Source organism: Caretta caretta, chromosome 2, assembly GCF_965140235.1.
Source record: "Caretta caretta isolate rCarCar2 chromosome 2, rCarCar1.hap1, whole genome shotgun sequence".
Taxonomy (NCBI): Eukaryota; Metazoa; Chordata; order Testudines; family Cheloniidae; genus Caretta; species Caretta caretta.
In genome coordinates, this window is record NC_134207.1 from 271306077 (window position 1) to 271328516 (window position 22440).

Consider the following 22440-nt stretch of genomic DNA (forward strand, 5'->3'; position numbering starts at 1 on the left):
AGGGGAGAAGAGGCTGGCTCAGCCCTACAGGCACTGCACCAGCAAGGGGCCCCCAGCCCCATTGCCCTCTGGATCAGTAAAGGCAGGGGTGGGTCCTGCTGGTTGGGCTGGGGGCTGCCTTTCCCATTCCCCAGGCTTCTGGGGGGGGGTGGGAGGGTATGTCACAGCCCAGCACCAAGCTGGGGCATAATCCCCCTGCTGATTGACGGGGAGCCTGGCAGATCCAGCCCCCAGCAAAGTGCTGGCAGGGGCCTGCTCTGCCCCTTAGCTGTCCTGGCTCCCCCACCCTGTGGAATCCACCCTGAGCTCTGTCTTGTCTCTGTTGTGGGACCTGCTGCAGGGCCCACTGGGCAGTGCCTACCCCAGGAGCTCCTCTCACCTGCCGGCCCTGTGCCTGCAGCCGGTGCACTGCAGGGGCTGGCCAAGTGCTTAACTTGGGCCAAGTCCCCGCAGCTCAGAGGCCTGGCAGGGCTGGGCTTGCCTCCCCTAGTCAGTTATGAAAGTAAAAAAATTGCTTGAACCCAGGCACCTCTTCCATGAGTAATTAAGCCCTGCAGCAGCCACAGTCCTTGGCATAGGGCTTGTTCCTAGCCCTGGAACTGCAGTTCCTAGCCCTGGAACTGCAGCTCCCAGCAGCATGGCCCGCCCCTGGCTCCCCCCAGTGCCCACTAGGAGCCTCTCCAGATGCCCCCCCTGGGGGGGGCAGGTTCTTGCCTGTCTCTCTTGGTCCCCTGCTTGGGCCCCCCAACGCATAGACCGAGAACAACAATCCCCCCCCCCCCTGCTTCTCCAGCTCAGCAGCTCTGGCCGCTGCACACTGGCCTGGGGCCCTGCAGGCCCCGGCCCCAGCCCCAAAGCAGTCAGTGACCTGTTCTGGGCCTTAGGACAGCAGCCCTCTGCCGGCTGCTGCTCTTGCGGCTGCACTGGCTACTTGTGAAATCTAGTGCCAATTTCCCTTCTCTATCCCAGTGAGACTAGGGAGGGAGGGGTTTGGTCACTGGCACACCTGAGCTGCAGCCCCAGGGCAGGGTCCATGCTGCTGTCCTTAGTGGGCTAGCTGGCCCCTGTCTACCAGGGCCAGGAGGCTCCCAGCTGCAGTGCGCACACACCCCCTTGTCTTTAGGCGAGTCTGCTCCTCTCCTGCAGTCCTGCTCTTGCTAAGGCACCGGCATTGCTGAGTAACCAGCTCAAAGCACAAGGAACTCGCCCCCCCACCCAGTTAGTTACAGTCAGTCAGCAGGAGGCAGGCCGCAAGTAGGCCAGTTCAAAGAGTTTAATTGTATTATAACTTTCAAAGGAGATAATTTTGGAGTTTAGGCTTCGTAACAGCCCCCAGGGCAGTCAGAGTCCTGGCAATTAGTTATTCCCATTTCACCGCTGTGAGACCCCTCCCCCAGGGACAAGTCCCACCTCCACAGTTCTGCAACTTTCCAGTCTACATTTTAGATATTGCTTGGGTTAATTCCCCCAGTAGCATCTCGCAATGACCATGAGCATCAGCTCATTCTCAGCTCTCAGCGGAAACCACCCAGGACCCCTTCAGTAAAATACTGAGAAGCTGATCGGACAAAAAGGTAACACACCTCCTAGGTCTATCTGTGCCACGCCTTTTCCCTCTGCACTCTCCTGGCTCCCAGGCTGTGCAGCCAGCATGAACAGGGGCTTCAGCTCACTGTGCCTGCTGCTCACCTGTCCAGCCAGAATTGGATGCTCACGTGCACGTGACCATTAGCCAGGATGGGCAGGGATGGTGTCCTCACCCTCTGTTTGCCAAAAGCTGGGAATGAGCGATGGGATGGATCACTGGATGATTACAGGTTCTGTTCATTCCCTCTGGGGCACCTGGCACTGGCCACTCTCAGAAGACAGGAGACTGGGCTAGATGGACCTTTGGTCTGACCCAGTGTGGCCGTTCTTATGTGCTTTGGTGAGGCCTGCAATAGGTTGCAGTGCTCATAGAATCATAGGGCTAGAAGAGACCTCGTGAGGTCATCTAGTCCAGTCCCCTGCACTCATGGCAGAACTAAGTATTATTTAGACCAGGGCTCTCAAACATGTGGCCTGCAGGGTTATTTTCTGCGGCCCACCAAGGTCCCCATGCTCCCCATCCCCTCAGAGTTATTTGCTGCGACCCAGCAAGCTCCCCGTGCCCCCTCCCCGAGTTATTTCCTGCGGCTGCCAAGCTCCCCTCCCCCGGCACCCCTCCGTACCCCAGCACGCCATGTCCCTGCTCCTCTGTCTAACTCCTGGCCTTCCCACCGCCAAACAGCTGTTTGGCGGCACTTAGCACTTTCCAGGAGAGAGCGGGAGGAGCAGGGAGTCAAGCACTTGGGGGAGGAGGCAGAGAAGAGGAGGGGCTGGGGTGGGGACTTTGGGAAAGGGGTTGGAATGGGGGTGGGGAAGGGGTGGGGCCTCATGGAAGGGGTGGAGTGGGGGTGGGGCCGGGGGACTTTTGTCCCTTTATATGAAAAGGTGTCAGTGATGTGGCCCTGAGGCCAATGTACTAGTCCTCATGTGGCCCTTGTGGTGATTTGAGTTTGAGATCCCTGATTTAGACCATCCCTGACAGGGGTTTGTCTAACCTGCTCTTAAAAATCTCCAATAATGGAGATTCCACAACCTCCATAAGCAATTTATCCCAGTGCCAAACCACCCTGACAGGGAGCTTTTCCTAATGTCCAACCTAAACTGCCCTGGCTGCAATTTAAGCCCATTGCGTCTTGTCCTATCCTCAGAGGTTAAGAACATTTTTTCTCCCTCCTCCTTTTATGTACTTGAAAACTGTTATGTCCCCTCTTAGTCTTCTCTACTCCAGACTAAACAAACCCATCTTTTTCAATCTTCCCACACAGGTCATGTGTTCTAGACCTTTCATCCGTTTTGATGCTCTTCTCTGGACTTTCTCCAATTCGTCCACATCTTTCCTGAAATGTGGGCCCCAGAACTGGACAGAATACTCCAGTTGAGGCCTAATCAGCACAGAGAAGAGTGGAAGAATTACTTCTAGCGTTTTGCTTACAATACTCCTGCTAGTAAACAGGGGCAGCAGGTCGGTATAATTTTTGGTGGTGCCCAGAACGGGTCGAAGTCCTGGCCCCCGCCCCACTGCCTAAGGCTCTGGGAGGAAGTTTGGGTGTGGGCTCTGGGCTGGGGCAGGCAGTTGGGGTGCAGGGGATGGGCTCTGGGAGGGAGTTGGGGTGCAGGCTGGGGCAGGGGTGCAGGCTCTGGTAGGGAGTTGGGGTGCAGGGTCTGGGCTGGGGCAAGGGGTTGGGGTGCAGGAGAGGATGCAGGGGGCAAGCTAGGGCAGAGGGTTGGGGTGCAGGAGGCAGGCTCTGCGAGGGAGTTAGGGTGCAGGCTGGGGCAGGGGGTTGGGGTGCAGGACGGAGTGCAGGGGGCGGGCTCTGGGAGGGAGTTTGGGTGCAGGGTCTGGGCAGGGCAGAGGGTTGGGGTGCAGGAGAGGGTGAGGGGTGCAGCGCTTAACTTGGGCAGCTCCCAAAAGTGACCTGCACCCCCCTCTGGCAGCAGCTCCTAGGTGGGGGACCGGAGGGGTCTCCAAACGCCACTGCCTGCGGGACCCAACTTGATATGCCCTTCCAGCCTGACTGAACCAGTGATAACTACACTCTGGGAACAGTTTTCCCACCAGTTATGCACCCACCCTATAGTAGCTCCATCTAGATTGTTTTTCTCCCTAGTTTGTTTATGAGAAGGTCATGCGAGACAGTATCAAAAGTCTTGCTAAAGTTAAGATATACCATGTCTACTGCTTCCCCCCTATCTACAAGGCTTGTTACCCTTTCAAAGAAAGCTCCGGGCTGGTTTGACATGGTTTGTTCTTGACAAATCCGTGCTGACTGTTCCTCATCAAGTTTAGAACCGGTGACTGCTGGGTCGACACCTGAGGTGAAACGGGAGTACCTCTCTAGGGCGCAAGCCTGGACAAATGATATAGAGACCCGGAGTTGCCCATGCCCAGGACCCCCTGTCTTGGTGTCAGCAGTAAAGTGCAGAGGAGAGGAAGAACCAATACATCTGGTACCTGATCCGCTGCAGGAGTTGCTGGAAAGATAGTAAAATCATAGACCATCAGGGCTGGAAGGGACCTCAGGAGGTCATCTAGTCCAACCCCCTGCTCAAAGCAGGACCAACCCCAACTAAATCATCCCAGCCAGGGCTTTGTCAAGCCTGACCTTAAAAACTTCTAAGGAAGGAGATTCCACCACCTCCCTAGGTAACGCATTCCAGTGTTTCACCACCCTCCTAGTGAAAAAGTTTTTCCTAATATCCAACCTAAACCTCCCCCACTGCAACTTGAAAAATTTTTGCCCTGGATCCCTAAATGGCCCCCTCAAGGATTGAACTCACAACCCTGGGTTTCGCAGGCCAATGCTCAAACCACTGAGCTATCCCTCCCCCCAATATTACTAATAATACTAATATAAAATATTAGTACCCGACACCTTTCCCTTCTTAGTATTATGGGAAAAGCCTTTGCCTGAGTTGTCCTGAACAGACTTCAACCCTTGCAGACAGAATCTATCCTGAATCACTGTGCGGCTTCAGAGCTGAAAGGGCTACTATCAACATGATCTGCTCGCTGAGACAACTACAAGAGAAATGCAGAAAACAAAAGAAGCCCCTCTACATAACCTTCACCAATCTCACAAAGGCCTTTGACCTTGTCAGGAGAAGTGGACTATTCGCACTTCTAGAAAGGATTGGATGCTCCCACCCCCCCGCCCAAGCTCTTCAGCATGATACAATCCTTCCCTGAAAACATGCACAGCACAGTTCAGTACGATGGCTCAGTGTCTGAGGCTTTCCAGCTTCGTAGCGGAGTCAAGCAAGGCCGCGTATTTTCCCCAACTCCGTTTGGGATCTTCTCCTCCCTGCTGCTGAAACAAGCTTTGGTTCCTCAACGGAGGGAATCTACTTGCACACAAGGTCTGATGGAAAGTTGTTCAGTCTTGCAAGACTCAAACCTGAACCCAAGACTCTTTGCTGATGATGCAGCAGTGACAGCCTACACAGAAGCTCATCTTCAAACCTAGTGGACAGTTTTCAGTGCCAAGGCTTCAGGCTCACTATAAGGCTAAAAAAGACTAACAGCGTGCCAGGGAGCTGAGGAAGCACCCTCCATCAAGAACAGCAGCTATGAACTTGAAGTGGTGAATGAGTTCACATATCTAGGGTCCACTATCACAGACAACCTTTCACTTAAAACAGAACTCAACATCCGCATTGGAAAAGATGCCACAACAATGTCTAGACTGAACAAGAGGATCTGGCAAAACAAAAAACTGTCAGAACAGAAAAAAATCTGTGTTTATCATGCATGTGTTATCAGCACACTTTTGTATGGGAGTGTGACGGGGTTCAGCTCACCACTGTGACACCTCCTGCTGGCTGTGTGACATTACTGACATAACCTGTGACCACATAGCTCATTGTTGCAACCACTGTTATATATTTGCAGCAAATATTGTACAAAGGTTGTTGTGTAAGGTGTCTATGGAGAGGTTATGATTTGCTGATTATGATGATGCTGTCTATGTGTGTGTATCATTTTTGTAGTTGAAGTTATGAATATTGGCTCTGTACTTGTATCTCAATGTGTTTTGATTCTAAGTAGTCTCAGTGAAACATTTGGTCAGCTTCTTGAGAAAGGACTCTTCTCAGTAAGTGCCCAATCAAGAAACACTTAACTGACAATGAACTTTCGGAGATGTCAATCCACATCTGAGCTTTCCTGGAAACCTTCAAACTAACATGTAAACATGGCATCAGCCTGCAAAGAACTGAGTCATGCATGGATATGTGACTTGCCCATGTGACTCCAAACTCCATCTTGCTGCTGTAATTTTCCACAGTAAGAAGAAAGCGGGGTCCTTACCCCTGGAAGAGACTATAAAAGGCAGCTGCCTAATCTCCATTTGGTCTTCAATCCTGCTTCTGATCTCTGGAGGGACTTTGCTACAAACTGAAGCTCTGAACAAATGACTGATGACCCATCCCAGCTGTGGATGTTCTCCAGAGACTTGATTTAAACCTGCAGTTTATTCCATCACTGCTACAAGCCTGAACCAAGAACTTTGCCATTACTGTATGTAATTGATTCCATTTAACCAATTCTAGCTCTCATCTATATTTCTTTTTATGAATAAACCTTTAGATTTTAGATTCTAAAGGATTGGCAACAGCGTGATTTGTGGGTAAGATCTAACTTGTATATTGACCTGGGTCCGGGGCTTGGTCTTTGGGATCAGGAGAACCCTTTGTCTTTTACTGGGGCATTGGTTTTCATAACCATTCGTCCCTATAACAAGTGGTGCTGGTGGTGATACTGGGGAACTGGAGTGTCTAAGGGAATTGCTTGTGTGACTTGTGGTTAGCCAGTGGGGAAAAACCAAAGTCCTCTCTGTTTGACTGGTTTGGTGTGCCTTAAAGGTGGAGAAACCCGGGCCTTGGGCTGTAACTGCTCTGCTCTAAGCAATTTGTGTTGAATTGGTACTCTCAGTTGTGTCCCTCCAGAGGCAGGATTGTTACAGGCTGTCCTGGGGGTTAGCTCTGTATGCCAGTGCGCCCTCCTCTGGTGGCGTCTGGCCACCGTCCCGTCTGCTCCAGGGAGCCACGTCACTCCCCGGACCGCGGTGTTCTCTTCATGTTCCCCCCTTCTGGGGGACAGTATCACAGTCCCTCAGGCCAGCCACTCCCTAAGTGGTTAGTTGGGGAGTGGGGAACAGGACGATCCAGGCCCACCCATGGCTCCGGGTCCCACCCCAGGGACCCTGAAGATGGCTCCCACTTGCTGCGTCCCCTCCAACTCCCCTGCAGATCTCCCTGGGCCACTTCCCTGTAACACCATCACCGTCTTTGCCTTTGCCTCCGGACCTCAGCCTCCAGATCCCTGCAGCCCGCCAGGAGCTGCCTGTAGCTCCCCGGGTCTGTGCTTGCTGCCCTCCACCTGCTAGGCAGCCAGTCCCCCTCCCTCCTCAAGCTCCAGGGTGTGACTGAAGCTGTTCTGTACTGCAGCTCTTCATATATGGGCCTGTCCAGCCCTGATTGGCTGCCTCCTGCACAGCCTACCTGGGGCTCTATTAACCCCTGAGAGCCCAGTGTGGGGCACGCACCCCATTACAGGGAGCAAGACATGGACCTTACACTCACCAGGAAAAGAAGCTCAACAGCTTTCATATGCGTTGCCTTTGTCAAATCTTTGGAATCTCCTGGAGGGACAGAGTCACCAACACTGAGGTGCTAACATGAGTCAGCATACAAACACTTCTCAAACAGAGATGCCTCCACTGGCTTGGGCATGTGTGCCGAATGAATGATGGGCGCATCCCAAAGGACATCCTCTATGGCAAATTGACATCTGGAAAAAGACCCAAAGGATGCCCAAAATTGCGTTTCAAGGATGTGTGCAAGCAAGACCCCAAAGAAATGGACATGGATGTGGACAAATGGGAAGATCACACTCAAGACTGCAGCCTTTGGAAACAAGAGCTTAACAAAGGTCTCGGGAGTTACGAGAGGAAGCTGTCCAGCTTAGCAGAGGAGAAAAGAACTCGCAGAAGGCAGAAACCAAAGGGTCAAAGCACCATCTTTAAATGTGACAGACATTTTCTCTCTCAAGTGGGTCTCTTCACCCTCCTTCGTGGCTGCCATAAAACCAACACAGTAAATTCTTTACCTCTCGGGCACATACCAATGGTCTCTCAAAACTGAAGGATGCTATTGTTACTTATCACCTTATTATTTTCTAGGTGTCTGCAAATTGATTGTTTAATTATTTGCGCCATTATCTTTCCGGGAGCTGAAATTCAGCTGACTGGTCTGTAATTCCCCAGGTTGTTCTTATTTCCCTTTTTATAGATGGGCACTAGATTTGCCCTTTTCCAGTCCTCTGGAATCTCACCCGTCTTCCATGACTTTTTGAAGATAATTGCTAATGGCTCAGATATCTCCTCAGCCAGCTCCTTGAGTATTGAGTGTATCAGGCTTCTGCACCATACCCAGAATCTCTTAGGACCCGCAGCTAAGGCTGTGTGTGAACAACTAGTGAGGGACTAAAACCTCTAACCTCAGCACCTGTCAATCACACTGATCACATGGGCTCTCAGTGACCCCTGTGGCACAGAGACCCTCCTGAGCGGGCAAAAGCTCAGGACCTAATCTCCAAGGAAGCACTGTCCTCAGCCTCAACATCTAGGAAGGGGCTTGGTGCCCGCCCACAGCCTCGCCTCCATCTGCACTGACCTCAGCATCAGCACACACGCCAGAAGCCCTGCTGATGCTTCAAGTGCACTGTGCATCCATCACCCACCCCGCCTTGGCACCGAACATCCCGCACCTGAACACCTTCCTTATCTGCGGAAAGGGCAAAGGACACACAGAGGGCTCAGGTGAGCTGGTTCACAAGAGACAGGGATACTGGCCTTGGGAAGGCTCCCAGTGCCAGGCCAGGTGACCCTACAGTGACTCCAGCTCCATGGCACTGTGACTGTGCCCAGACCCCCATGTGTATCCTACACACCTTCCACATTGCTGAGGCAACAAGCTGTCCCCATGTGGCACCATTGCAGACCACTTTGCCTTTGCCTCTGGACCTCAGCCTCCAGATCCCTGCAGCCCGCCAGGAGCTCAGACTCCTTCAATGACAAGCCAGGGAAGGAATCTTACCAGCAGCAGCTCCCCACACTCCAATCATAGCATCATAGAATATCAGGGTTGGAAGGGACCTCAGGAGGTCATCTAGTCCAACCCCCTGCTCAAAGCAGCACCAAGCCCCAACTAAATCATCCCAGCCAGGGCTTTGTCAAGCCTCACCTTGAACACCTCAAAGGAAGGAGAGTCCACCACCTCCCTAGGTAACCCATTCCAGTGCTTCACCACCCTCCGAGGGAAAAAGTTTTTCCTAATATCCAACCTAAACCTCCCCCACTGCAACCTGAGACCATTACTCCTTGTCCTGTCACCTAGTCCTGACTTCTCCGCCTCCTCTTCAGTTCCCCGGAGGGATTCCTGCAGGTGCTTTTTGAAGCGCCTGCCCTGGCCCACGATAAAGGATTCATTAAGAGCCCTGCGTGACCTGGCTCATCTAAGCTGGGATCACCACTGGCCCCTTCCACGGGCCTGCTGCCAGCAGACAGCTGTTGCCACAGAACCCAGAGCCGTTGTCACCAGCAGCACCATGCCAGCCTATCACACCGCCGCACAGTCCCTCCGCAAGCTCCAGCACCAGCCTATCCACTGGCCCGGGCTGCAACACCAACTCTGCCAACGGCTCCGGCACTGGAGCTGGAAACGGCAGGTGAGCCACGCCCCTGACTCCAGCTTTGCCGAGGACGCCTGCACAGACGCACACGCCAGCCCTGCCAACAAGACATCGCCCCGTCAGCGGTGTCCACACCAGACTTGTTCTGCAAGTTTCAGGACCCACTGAACGGGATGGTGTGCGCACTCCTGCTGGACACTGCTGAGGCTCCCACCCAAAAACTGGATCCTCCAACATGCTTCAGCTGAAAGCTACAGATAGGATTGCCTTGCCCGTCTGCCAGGGTTTACTCTGTCCAGCCGGAGACGCCTCTCTTTCATCCTCATCATCACCAGCAGTCTCAAGCAGAAACAACGCGACTCATCCAGGCACAATACAAAATTTCTCAAATTTCACTCAGTGCAAACTCCCTGGTTGTTGCTGCAGCCATGAAAAATCAAAGACCACAAAGACCTGTCACTCAGCCCCTGTGGCCAAGGCAGGGCAAAGAATAGACTATTTTGGCCACGAGACATATTCCTCAGGATCACGGGAATGTCAAGCTATCAAGCAGCGATGGCATGTTACGAATATGCAGGGTGAGAGGCTAGGATTCCCACCTTGGCTCAGTACTGGAAGATCTAAGATAGGCAGCAAAGAAAAAAAAAAAACTAGCTGCAGGACAAATTGCAGCCCCTCAAGACTTTAGCAAGGCTGTTGACACAGTCCCACTTGCCATTCTGATAAGTAAGCTGGAGAAATGAAGGCTTGGTGGAACTACCACTAAGTGGATAAATAATTGGTTAAACGACCGCAAACAAAGGGTGGCTATTAATGAAATGATGTCAGATTGGAGGGAGGTCTTGAGTAGGATTCCACAGGGATCTGTTCTGGCTCTGGTGTTTAACATCTTTATTAACGACCTGGATATAGGCATAGAGAGCAGACTGATCACATTTGCAGATGACACAAAGCTGGGGGAGGGGGCTGCCAACTATTTGGAGGATAGAGCAAAAATTCAGAGGGATCTTGATAAACTGGAGAACTAGGCTATAGATACAAAATGAAATTAACAAAGACAAATGTGAGGTGCTGCACCTAGGGAAGAAAAACCAAATGCACAAAGACAGACTGGGGGATAACTGGCTTGGCAGCAGCACTGCCAAGAAGGATCTGGGAGTTGTGGATCATAACCTCAACATGAGTCAGCAATACGATGCTGTTGCAAAAAAAGCAAATGCAATTTTGGGTTACACTAACAGAGGCATCACATGCAAGTCACGGGAGGTGATCATACCGCTATACTCAGCACTGGTTGGGCCTCAGCTGGAGAACTGTGTCCAAATTTGGTCACCAATGTATAGAAAGGATGTAGAGAAACTGGAAAGGATCCAGCGGTGAGCAACAAAGATGATCAGAAGGATGGAATGCAGCCATATGAGCAAAGGCTGAAGGAACTGGGTCTGGTTAGTTTGGAAGAGGAGATTAAGTGTGGGGGATGATAGCAATCTTCAAATACTTGAAAGGCTGCAATAAAAAAGATGGAGAAAAGTTGTTTTCTCTTGCCACAGTGGGCAGGACAAGAGACAATGGGCTCAAACTACAGCATAGCAGTGTGACAGGTTGGACCCCCCCATCCGGGATGCCACCTGATATACCGAGGACCCACTGAACCCATTCATTCCACCAGCCTGGGCTTCCTCACCCTGTCCTTGCTGTCCCCTCAAACCATCTCCAGCACACACCCAGGTAAGGCCACACCCAGTGGCAGAGACAGGCTAAAATCAGCTCTGTGTGGGAGGATTCAGCTTGGGGATTTACCCAACACTCATGTGCATACCTCCTTTGGGGGTGTAAACCCAAAATAATATTATCTTGCATGGTATAGAGAGATCTGCACAGCACAGGCTCATAAAAATCGCCCCTTCCCTCAATGTGGAGGCAGATATGCACAGCTTTTTGCTCCCCCCAATATGAATTGCACAAACTGGGTTTTCAAATAAACAAGTTTATTAACTACAAAAGGTAAACTTTAAGTGATTATAAGAGATAGCAAACAGAACAAAGCAGATTACTCAGCAAATAAAACAAAACATGCAAACTAAGCTTAATACACTAAAGAAACAGGTTACAAATAGTAATTTCTCATCCTAAATGTTGTTTTGGGCAGGTTGCAGAGTTTCTGCAGCTCAGAGTTCCAGTTATTTCCCTTCATAGGCTAGATCCCTGTCTCAGCCTGGACTCAGCCCTTGCCTTTCCCCAGTTTAGTTTCTTTGTTTCTTCAGGTGTTTTCAGTAGTCTCCCTTTTTGGGTGGGGAGGCAGTGGAGAAGAGCCCTGATAGACTCACTTCCCAGCCTTCAATAGGCTTTACATATGGCAAGAAGCCTTTGTTTCCAGTGGAAAAATACCAGCAGTGTCCAAGGTGGTACTCCGTACCAGGTGATATTATCACCTGACCTTGCAGTGTTAAAGCAGCCATGTCACGGAGTCCTCGGGCGATGCCCTGGAACTGCTCCCTACAAAGCTAGTCAGGACTCTGGGGAAGTCTCCTTTCTATGAGCAGCCTGTCTGCAGGACACAAAGCTCACACAGCTTCCACCTTCCTGGGTCTGACCTCGGAGCATTCAGCCTCCTCTCTGCCCCTCCATGCACTTCCCACAGTGAGTCCGCCCTGGCGGGGTCCTTGGGAAGCCAAAGGGTCCTGCCCCCACAACTCCGCTGTCAGATGTGACTCTCAGCCAGCCAGTAAAACAGAAGGTTTATTAGACAACAGGAACATGGTCTAACACAGAGCTTGTAGGTGCAGAGAACAGGACCCCTCAGCTGGGTCCATTTTGGGGGGCAGTCAGCCAGACAACTCCGTCTGCACTTCACTCCATGTCCCCAGCCAGCCCCAAACTGAAACTCCCTCCAGCCCCTCCTCCTCTGGGCTTTGTTCCTTTCCCGAGCCAGGAGGTCACCGGATTCCTTTGTTCTCCAACCCTTTAGCTCTCACCTTGCAGGGGGAAGGGCCCAGGCCATCAGTTGCCAGGAAACAGGGTGTCGGCCATTCTCGGTGTCCAGACCCCTGCACACACCTGCCCTCGAGGGCTCTGCAACGATCATACACCCTTATCCCACCACCTAGATACTTAAGAACTGCATAAGGGAAACTGAGGCACCCCCACACTATTCAGGGGAAACATTAAGAACAGTCCTGCTTTGTCACAAGCCACGAGACAAGGTTTATTTGTAATGTACACAGGAAGGAACTCCAGGAAGACAAGAGATCAATATCTTCAAAGAGCCTTTCTCTTTCCCAATGGCTCACCCAGGTCAATTACATACTGTCTTGTGGGCGTTTTCAAGGTGTAACCACAGTTGTAATTGTCACATAGGGCTAGTCTACACTGGCAAGGCTAAAGCGCTTCAACGTGCCTTGTGTGGGCGCAACACGACGCTGGGAGAGAGCTCTCTCAATGCTCTAAAAGCCCACCTCCGTGAGAGACGCGGCTTCCAGCACTGGGGCACCGTTTACACTGGCACTTTACAGCACTGAAACCTGCTGCGCTCGGCGGGGGTGTGTGTTTTCACTCCCCGAGCCAGAAAGTTGCAGCGCTGTAAATTGCCAGTGTAGACAAGCCTATAGTCAGTATCCCTAACTTCAGATGCAGAAGTGATACATGTACATGAATAGGATAATCATATTCAGAAAACATAACCTTTCCAATGATACCTTACATGACCCACCTTGCATAAAACATCTTAGTTATGCCATATTCATATCCTAACAATATTTCTATGAAGAATATGGGGTGTAGCATCACAAGCAGATTTAGATTAAATCTAAGGAAAGATTTCCTAACCGCAAGAACAGGAGGACAATGGAACAGCGCACCTGCAGGTTGTGGAAGCTCCTTCACTGAAGGTTTTCCAGAGGAGGCTGGAGCCATCTGTCTTGGATGGTTCAGACACAACAAATCCTCCATCTTGGCAGGGGGTTAGATGAAATGATCCTTGGTGTCCTTTCTAACCCTCTGATTCTATGGGGTTCTCACAATACATTTTTTGGTGGCCTCAGTGTGTGGCCATCAACTCTTGCTGGTGGCCTCTCTGACAAATCTGTCTCTCTGCCCCTGCCTCCCATGGCCCCTCAGGGAGAGCCTGCCCCAGGGAAGGTGGGTCGGGAACTCACCGGCTGCCTGCAGCATCCTAGACTCCCAGTGCCCTGGTCGGGTGGCAGAGCTGCCCAGGCGAGCGCCCCAGTAACCAAATGCCACAGTCAGCTGCTCCACTGACAAGAGCCACCTCCAGGACCGCACCCCCCCACGCACTTGTGTCTCCAGGAGGCTGCATGGTGCAGGGCGCCAATGCCCGCTGGCAGCACCAGTGCACACACCAAGGCAACGCATTTCACTGCTCTTAGTAACAGCTATTCAGGAGCAACAGCTGGGCACTGCACGGAGGGGTGGCGGCTTTGCTCCCTCCACCTCTGCCCATGCTTGGGAGGCTGTCATGGCCGCAGAAAAATCCACTGGCGGCCGCATGCGGACACACTGGCCACATCTGAGAAACGCTGCGTTGCTTACGATGCCTACGATGCCTTAGCCAAGACAATGGCTGCTGGGACCTCTGACCGGAGCTGTTCCTGGCTGAGCACTGGGGGCTTGGCTCTGGAGCAGAGGGACAGACGTGACCTAAAAACCTGACGGCCACAGAAGGGACTGTAAGGTCCCTTGTCCTGTCCCAGTCCACCCTTTTCAAGGACAAGTCATCATACACATGCTTCAGGTTTCACAGAGCATGTCACGCTGTCTGGAGTGGCTCATGACCATGAGTGCCCACGGTAGGGCCAGCTGTCAGAAAATAGGGCAGATACCCCAAGCTGGTGTTATATTCTACAAGTAGCTTTCACCAAGCCAGTAACAAATGGATCACTCACCAGCCTTACCATGGAGTCACAGACAGTCCCCTTAGACTCTCCAGTCCATTTTGCCACCCTGACAAACTGAACTTTCTGATGAAAGGTCACTCAAACCAAAACACACCATGTTCAGGTTACGTCCAGTCCCAAGAGACCAGTCACTTTCCCCCGACCATAGAATCGTAGAAGATTAGGGTTGGAAGAGACCCTCAGCAGGTCATCTAGTCCAACCCCCTGCTCAAAGCAGGACCAATCCCCAACTAAATCATCCCAGCCAGGGCTTTGTCAAGCCGGGCCTTAAAAAACTCTCAGGATGGAGATTCCACCACCTCCCTAGGGAACCCATTCCAGTGCTTCACCACCCTCCTAGTGAAATAGTGTTTCCTAATATCCAACCTAGACCTCCCCCACTGCAACTTGAGACCATTGCTCCTTGTTCGGTCATCTGCCACCACTGAGAACGGCCGAGCTCCATCCTCTTTGGAACCCCCCTTCGGGTAGTTGAAGGCTGCTATCAAATGCCCCCTCACTCTTCTCTTCTGCAGACTAAATAACCCCAGTTCCCTCAGCCTCTCCTCATATGTCATGTGCCCCAGCCCCCTAATCATTTTCGTTGCCCTCCGCTGGACTCTCTCTAATTTGTCCACATCCCTTCTGTAGTGGGGGGTCCAAAACTGGACGCAATACTTCAGGTGTGGCCTCACCAGTGCTGAATAGAGGGGAATAATCACTTCCCTCAATCTGCTGGCAATGCTCCTACTAATGCAGCCCAAAATGCCGTTGGCCTTCTTGGCAACAAGGGCACACTGCTGACTCATATCCAGCTTCTCATCCACTGTAACCCCCAGGTCCTTTTCTGCAGAACTGCTGCCTAGCCAGTCGGTCCCCAGCCTGTAGCAGTGCATGGGATTCTTCCGTCCTAAGTGCAGGACTCTGCACTTGTCCTTGTTGAACCTCATCAGATTTCTTTTAGCCCAATCCTCCAAATTCTCTAGGTCACTCTGGACCCTATCCCTACCCTCCAGTGTATCTACCTCTCCCCCCCAGTTTAGTGTCATCTGCAAACTTGCTGAGGGGGCAATCTATCCCATCATCCAGATCATTAATGAAGATGTTGAACAAAACCAGCCCCAGGACCGACCCCTGGGACACTCCGCTTGATACCGGCTGCCAACTAGACATGGAGCCGTTGATCACCACCCATTGAGTCCGACGATCTAGCCAGCTTTCTATATACTTTATAGTTCATTCATCCAATCCATACTTTTTTAGCTTGCTAGCAAGAATACCGTGGGAGACCGTATCAAAAGCTTTGCTTAAGTCAAGACATACCACGTCCACTGCTTTCCCCTCATCCACAGAGCCAGTTATCTCATCATAGAAGGCAATCAGGTTGGTCAGGCATGACTTGCCCTTGGTGAATCCATGCTGACTGCTCCTGATCACCTTCCTCTCCCACAAGTGCTTCAAAATGCATTCCTGGTCAACTGGTTCTCTGAATCTTACACCGAAGACAACACTGGTAGCCAATTCTATAGTAAACTAACTAAAGGTTAATTAGCTAAAAAAAGGAAATAGGAGTTACTGAGAGGTTAAAACAGGTAAAATATATGCACAGGTGAGTCACAGCTTGTAATTCCAAATGGTGGTAGTGATGTAGTAAACTGCCACTTTCCCAAAAGTCTTTTCAGAGTACGCAGATCGTCTCTGGGGATCTCCACTTTGCATCGGGTACACTTCTCTGTAAGAGTCCAGAGATGAAGGATCCTTCCTTGGATTCATACTTATAGTTGCTTCTCACAGAAAACAAGCTGACAGGGTCACTACCCCCATGGGCTTTGCCTTTGATGACAGAGTGAGGAATGAACTTTGAGTCTGTGACCTCCGATCATCACACACAATGACCACTTGGCTTTGAAATTAGCTCTTTTCTGTCAAAGTTCTTCATTTGCATTCCACAAGGCTTCTTTCTCATTCAATGGGTTATTTAGTTACAGGGGTATACACACAATGTAAATGTTTGCTACTGCATTGTAATGGGTACAGATAACATCCCACTAGTTTTCATGCCATTCAAACACCAAATACACTCGTATACATTTAACAATCATTTCCATCTATACTAACACACAAAGGAATTGGCCTGGGGTTCTGGCAACAGGTCTGTCAGCATCACAGACCATTTACACTAACTGACCCTATAGAAAGCCCCAGCAAACAGCCTGCCCTATCCGCAAAACACCACGAGAAGTCTGACCACACTTGTGTCACGGAGTCCCTGGGCGATGCTCTGGAACTGCTCCCCATGAAGTCAGTCAGGACTCTGGGGTAGTCGCCTTTCTGTGAGCAGCCTGTCTTCAGGACACACAGCTCACACAGCTTCCACCTTCCTGGGTCTGACCTCGGAGCATTCAGCATCCTCTGCCCCTCCGTGCGCTTTCCCCCAGCGAGTCCGCTCAGGCGGGGCTCCTGGGGAAGCCAGAGGGTCCTGCACCCCAACTTCGCAGTCAGACGTGACTCTCAGCCAGCCAGTAAAACAGAAGGTTTATTAGATGACAGGAACATGGTCTAAAACAGAGCTTGCAGGTGCAGAGAACGGGACCCCTCAGCTGGGTCCATTCTGGGGGGCAGTGAGCCAGACAACCACGTCTGCACTTCACTCCATGTCCCAGCCAGCCCCAAACTGAAAACCCCCTCCAGCCCCTCCTCCTCTGGGCTTTGTTCCTTTCCCGGGCCAGGTGGTCACCTGATCCCTTTGTTCTCCAACCCTTTAGCTCTCACCTTGCAGGGGGGAAGGGCCCAGGCCATCAGTTGCCAGGAAACAGGGTGTTGGCTATTCTCTGTGTCCAGACTCCTGCACACACCTGCCCTCTAGGCTCTGCAATGATCATACACCCTTACCCCACCCCCTAGATACTTAAGAACTGCCTAGGGGAAACTGAGGCACCCCCACACTATTCAGAGGAAACATTAAGAACAGTCCCACTTCATCACAACTTGCTCTACTTAGGCAGCTCCTCCTGGCTCTAGACCCTTGGTCTGAAGCACATGTGACCGCGTCCATCACGTTCTACCCCGTCTCTACTACCTCAGTGTCTCCTCCCTTTGGAGACTATCGAGTGACATCCTACAAAGCCTGTGTTACCATGTCTATACACAAATACAAGGAGTACAGGGAACGAACTGGAAGTCTTTGTCCATAAGCTAAATTGTGACCTAATTGGCAACACAGAGACTTGGTGGGATAAATCTCATGACTGGAGTATTGGCATAGATGGGTACAGCTAGTTCAGGAAGGACAGGCAGGGGGGAAAGGAGGGAGTGTTGCATTATATATCAAACATACACACATTTGTCCGGAGGACCAGCAGGAGGTGAGAGGCAGACCAGCCGGCAGCTTCGCAGTAAAGACAAGGGGGGGACATCAGGAAGAGGCAGTGGATGAGGTATTTCTAAAACAGAACTATCCAAAATCCAAGATCTGGTAGTCATGGGGTGTGATGAAGTGGGAATTTTTCATAATATTTTGGATGAATATTGTGTGTGCCTCGTTTTCCCCTATGTGCTGCGTTGTTAACTAGGTGGGAGGAAAGGTTGTTTACTCTTTGTAGAGATCCAAGTGTGATGGTCACCTGGCTGTCTGGGGCCTGGGCCCCTTGTCCTGGAGAGTCCCAGAAGACAATGACCTGGTGTTGCAGGGTATGTACACCCGTCCCCCTTTCGGGGTGGGGTAGGGTCATGATACCACCGCTGTTAGTCTGCCCAACAGACTTTAGGCCGAAAGCAGCCAGAGTCACTCCCAACAGCCCTTGCGTACAGGACAGCATGGCCTAAGTCAGTTCCAGCAGCCCTCCTGCTCAGGGCAGCGCGACCTAGTGTCCAGAGTCAATTCCGGCAGCCCTTACGTTCAGGGTAGCATGGTCTAGAGGCTCGAGTCAATATAACCGCCCTCCGGCGCACACAGGGCAATATGACCCAGCGGACAGGGTGTGATGATGTGACGCAGCAGGGAGGGGGGAGTGTTGACCTGGGAATGTGCCCTGGGGATGGGAGATCGGAGAGCCTGTCACCTGAGCCAGGAGGGGGAGGGGGAGGTAACACCTCTGCCCAGGAATGTGAAGACAGGCTGCAGGAGGGAGCCTGCTGGGGGGGGTTTAGTTTCAGTTTGGTGCTGGGTGGAGAAACGCAGGAAACCCCAGGGCTGGGGTCTAAGCTCCCTGCTCCCCCAGAAGGACTTGACTGAGGGGTCCTGGGTGTACCCACAAGCTCTGTTTGAGACTGTGTTCCTTCTGTTTTACTGGCTGGCTGAGAGTCTCAGTGAATCCCAAGAAGAGGGATGCAGGGCCTGGACTCCCCCACACTCCGTGACACAGGGTCCATATAACAGCCTTCTGCTGCAGGGTAATGCGGTCCAATGGCCAGAGTCAATATCGCAGCCCCTAGGTGCGGGGAAGTGGGGCCCAATGGCCAGCATCTGGGGAGGAGGAAGGGGTCGCCACCAGGGGGGTAGCGGCCTGGGTAGGGAGGCCTCGGCCCACTCGACTCCACTGGGCCTCGACCCAGGGCCCTGACAGTGGCGGAGTGGTCTGCCACTGGGTCAGCAGGGAATCCCACCGAAACACACTGACCTCACCCTCGTCCAGTGTGGGGTATGCACACCCCATCACACCCAGACATTGGGTACCTAGCAACTGAGCATGGACAATGGACCCCTCTGCAGGAAGCCAGCCTGTTGTGACAAGCTGGAAAACAAAGATCTAATGAGGAGGCCAGGTGACGAACAAAGGACTGAGAAGGATCTGGTGGGGTTATTGAGTGTGAGCTGCTGGAACCAGGAGTCTTTTCTGGACGGCAGCTAAGGGAGAGCACTGGGCTCTGGACAACTAATAAATCCTTCTGTTTTTTACCCCTCTGGCTGAGAGTCACTCCAGATTAAGTTGGGGTGTGCATTGCGCCCTTTGGATGTGTAAGTCTTCCCTAGGTGTCAATGTGAAGCGGGGGTGCTGAAGGCTCTGAGGTTGGGTGTCAGGAGGCGGTGAAGCCAGTGAGAGTGTGCGACCCAAACGGGGTTAACACACTGAAGGGATTCCTTTCAGGGACTATTCCAGAGGTGTTAGAGAGCACCAAACTTGTGAATTCATGACATGGGGGACTTTAACTACCCAGCTGGGAAAGTAATACAGCAAAACACAGAATTTTCAGAAAGTTCTTGGAATGTATTGGGGACAACTTTTTGTTTCAGAAAGTGGAAGAAGCAACCAAGGGGACACCATTTTAGACTTGATTCTGACCAACAAGGAGCAATTGGTAGCAAATCTGAAGGTGGAAGGCAATTTGGATGAAAGTGATAATGAAATGATAGATTTCATGATTTTAAGGAAAGAAAGGAGTGACAGCAGCAGAATAAGGATAATGGCCTTTAAAAATCTGGTTTCAACAAACTCCGAGAACTGGCAGGTAAATTCCCATGGGAAAACAATCTAAGGGAAAAAGGAGTTCAGGGGAGCTGGCGTTCTCACGGAGACAATATTAAAAGGCACAACTGCAAATTATCCCAATGCAAAGATAGAAAGAATAGTAAGGGGCCAATATGGTTGTTACAAGGAGGAGGGAGAAAAGGATCAACTGTAACTCAATGAATCATCGAAACAAGTTCTTTAAATACTTTATACCTACTGAAGATTCTGCAGCTCTTTGCTACTCCGTATTCCAGACTACCAAAAAACCTTTCCTCATTAAAAAGTAATTTTTTCTCCATGCAAAAAGACAATTTTACTGAAAAACAGGAGTGAGTGTAGCAGGTTTCTTCTTAAAACATAAATGCTATACTTAAAAAAACCCAAAACCCATGTTTTCTTATTACAAGACAGCTCCTTAAATAATTAAATGCTCATTTTATACATAGTTTTCCAAGTATAAAATCTTTCCTTCTGCATTCATCCTTTGGAATAATCACAGGAATGTAGACGCAAGAAGAGTGTTTTTTAACTTCTGAGGATAGGACAAGAAGCAATGGGCTTAAATTGCAGCCAGGGAGGTTTAGGTTGGTGTAGGCTGGCAGGGCCATCCCTCCGCATCTGAGGGGGGCCACACCTCCTCGCAAGTTGGGCCTGCTAAAGCCTTCTCTAAGCAGGACAAGAGTGGGGGAATTAGCAATTCACAGGGGGGCCCATCCTTCAAGCGGGGCAGGCCGTACGCACACAATCTGGACTCTGGCTGGAGCCCAGGGGGAGCTGCAGCTGTCTAGTCACCCAGCCTTAGCCAGCGCGGGGCGGCCATCAGTGAAGGCTCAGGCCTGCAATCCGGCCGAGCTGTAGCTCCAGTCCGGTCTATGGGGCTCAGGCAAGGAGTTGATCTGAGCGGCACAGGCCTCTGGCCTGCAGAGGGGAAGTACTGCCTTCCCAGGGATGGAGTGGCAAGGGGGGCACGGGCCCACACAACTCCACCACGTCCCAACCCAGGGCCCTATCAGTGGGGGAGCAGTCCGCCACTGGGTCAGCGAGGATCCGCCCGCAACACGCTGACCTGGTTTCTGGCTCGCTCCCCACCAGACTACTGCCTGGTTCCCCTGGGCTGCTTCCTTCTCTCCGCCTTGGGTACACCTGGATCCAGCGGTCGTCCTCAAGCTCCTCTGGGTACACTGCCAAGGGTAGTGGTAGCAGCTCCTCTGAGTCAAGAGCATTGGGGCTCCCTAGAAGCTCCTACTGGTCCCTGGGGCAGCAGCAATTCTCCTTGGTGCTCACCTCCAGCAGCGGGGAAGAAGCGTCTATCGCCTCCTGTGGCTTCTTCCCAACTGAGCAACTGGGCCGGCCTTTTATAGTTCCCCTTCCTGCCCTGCCCCTCTGCTTCTGGCGTGCGGGGCATGGCCCTCCTGGATCCTCCCACCAGGCGGCCTGCAGCATTCCCTCCGCGTTTGCGTCTGAGGGGGGCCACACTTTCTCACTGCAGTTGGACATTAGGAAAAACTTCCTAACTGTCAGGGTTAGGAATAAATTGCCTAGGGCTGTGGAATCTCCATCCTTGGAGATTTTTAAGAGCAGGTTGGACAAACACCTGTCAGGGATGGTCTAGATAATACTAGTCCTGTCATGAGTGCAGGAGACTGGCCTAGATGACCTCTTGAGGTCCCTTCCAGTCCCATGATTCTATGGCTTCGTGAGGAACTCTTTAATTATTTGAACAAAATGGAATCCTACAAAAAGTGGAAACAGACAAATTGCTAAGGAGGAGTACAAAAGAATAGCACAAGCATGTAAGGACAAAACCAGAAAGGCAAAAGCACAAAATGAGTTACACATACCAAGAGACATAAAAATCAATATGAAGAAGTTCTTTAAATACATTAGGAGAAAGAGAAAGATGAAGGAAAGTGTAGATACTCTGCTTAGCAGGGAAGGAGAGCTATTCATAATATCACAGAAATGTAGGACTGGAAGGGATCTTGATACACCATCTAGTCCAGCCCCTGCACTGAGGCAGGACTCAGAATTATCTAGACCAGCCCCGAGGTTTGTCGAACGAGTTCTTAAAAATCTCCAGTGATGGAGATTCCACAACGTCTGTAGGCAATTTATTCCAGTGCTTAGCTATTCTTACTGTTAGGAAGATTTCCTAACGTTTTACCTAAACCTCCCTTGCTGCAATTTAAGCCCATTACATCTTGTCCTATCCTCAATGATTAAGGAGAACAAATTTATCACCCTTCTCTTTATAACAATGTTGGATGCACGTGAAGTCTGTTATGTCCCCCCTTGGGTCTTCTCTTCTCCAGCCTAAACAAACACAATTTTTTAAATCTTTCCTCATAGGTCATGTTTTCTAGATCTTTAATTATTTGTGCTGCTCTTCTCTGGACTTTCTCCAATTTGTCCACATCTTCCCCAAAGGGTTGTGCCCAGAACGGAACACAGTACTCCATTTGAGGCCTAATCAGCGCAGAGTAGAGTGGAAGAATTACTTCACAGGTCTTGCTTACAACACCCCTGCTAATACAGCCCAGAATGATGTTCACTTTTTTGCAACAGTGTTACGTTGCCGACTCATATTTAGCTTGTGATCCACTATGACCCCCGGAACCTTTTCTACAGTACTCCTTGCTAGGGAATCATTTCCCATTTTGTATGTGTGCAATTGATTATTCCTTCCTAAACATAGTACTTTGCATTTGTCCTCATTGAATTTCGTCTTATTTACGTCAGACAATTTCTCCAGTTTGTCAAGATTATTTTGAACTCTAATCCTGTCCTCCAAGCACTTACAACGCCTCCCAGCTTGGTATCA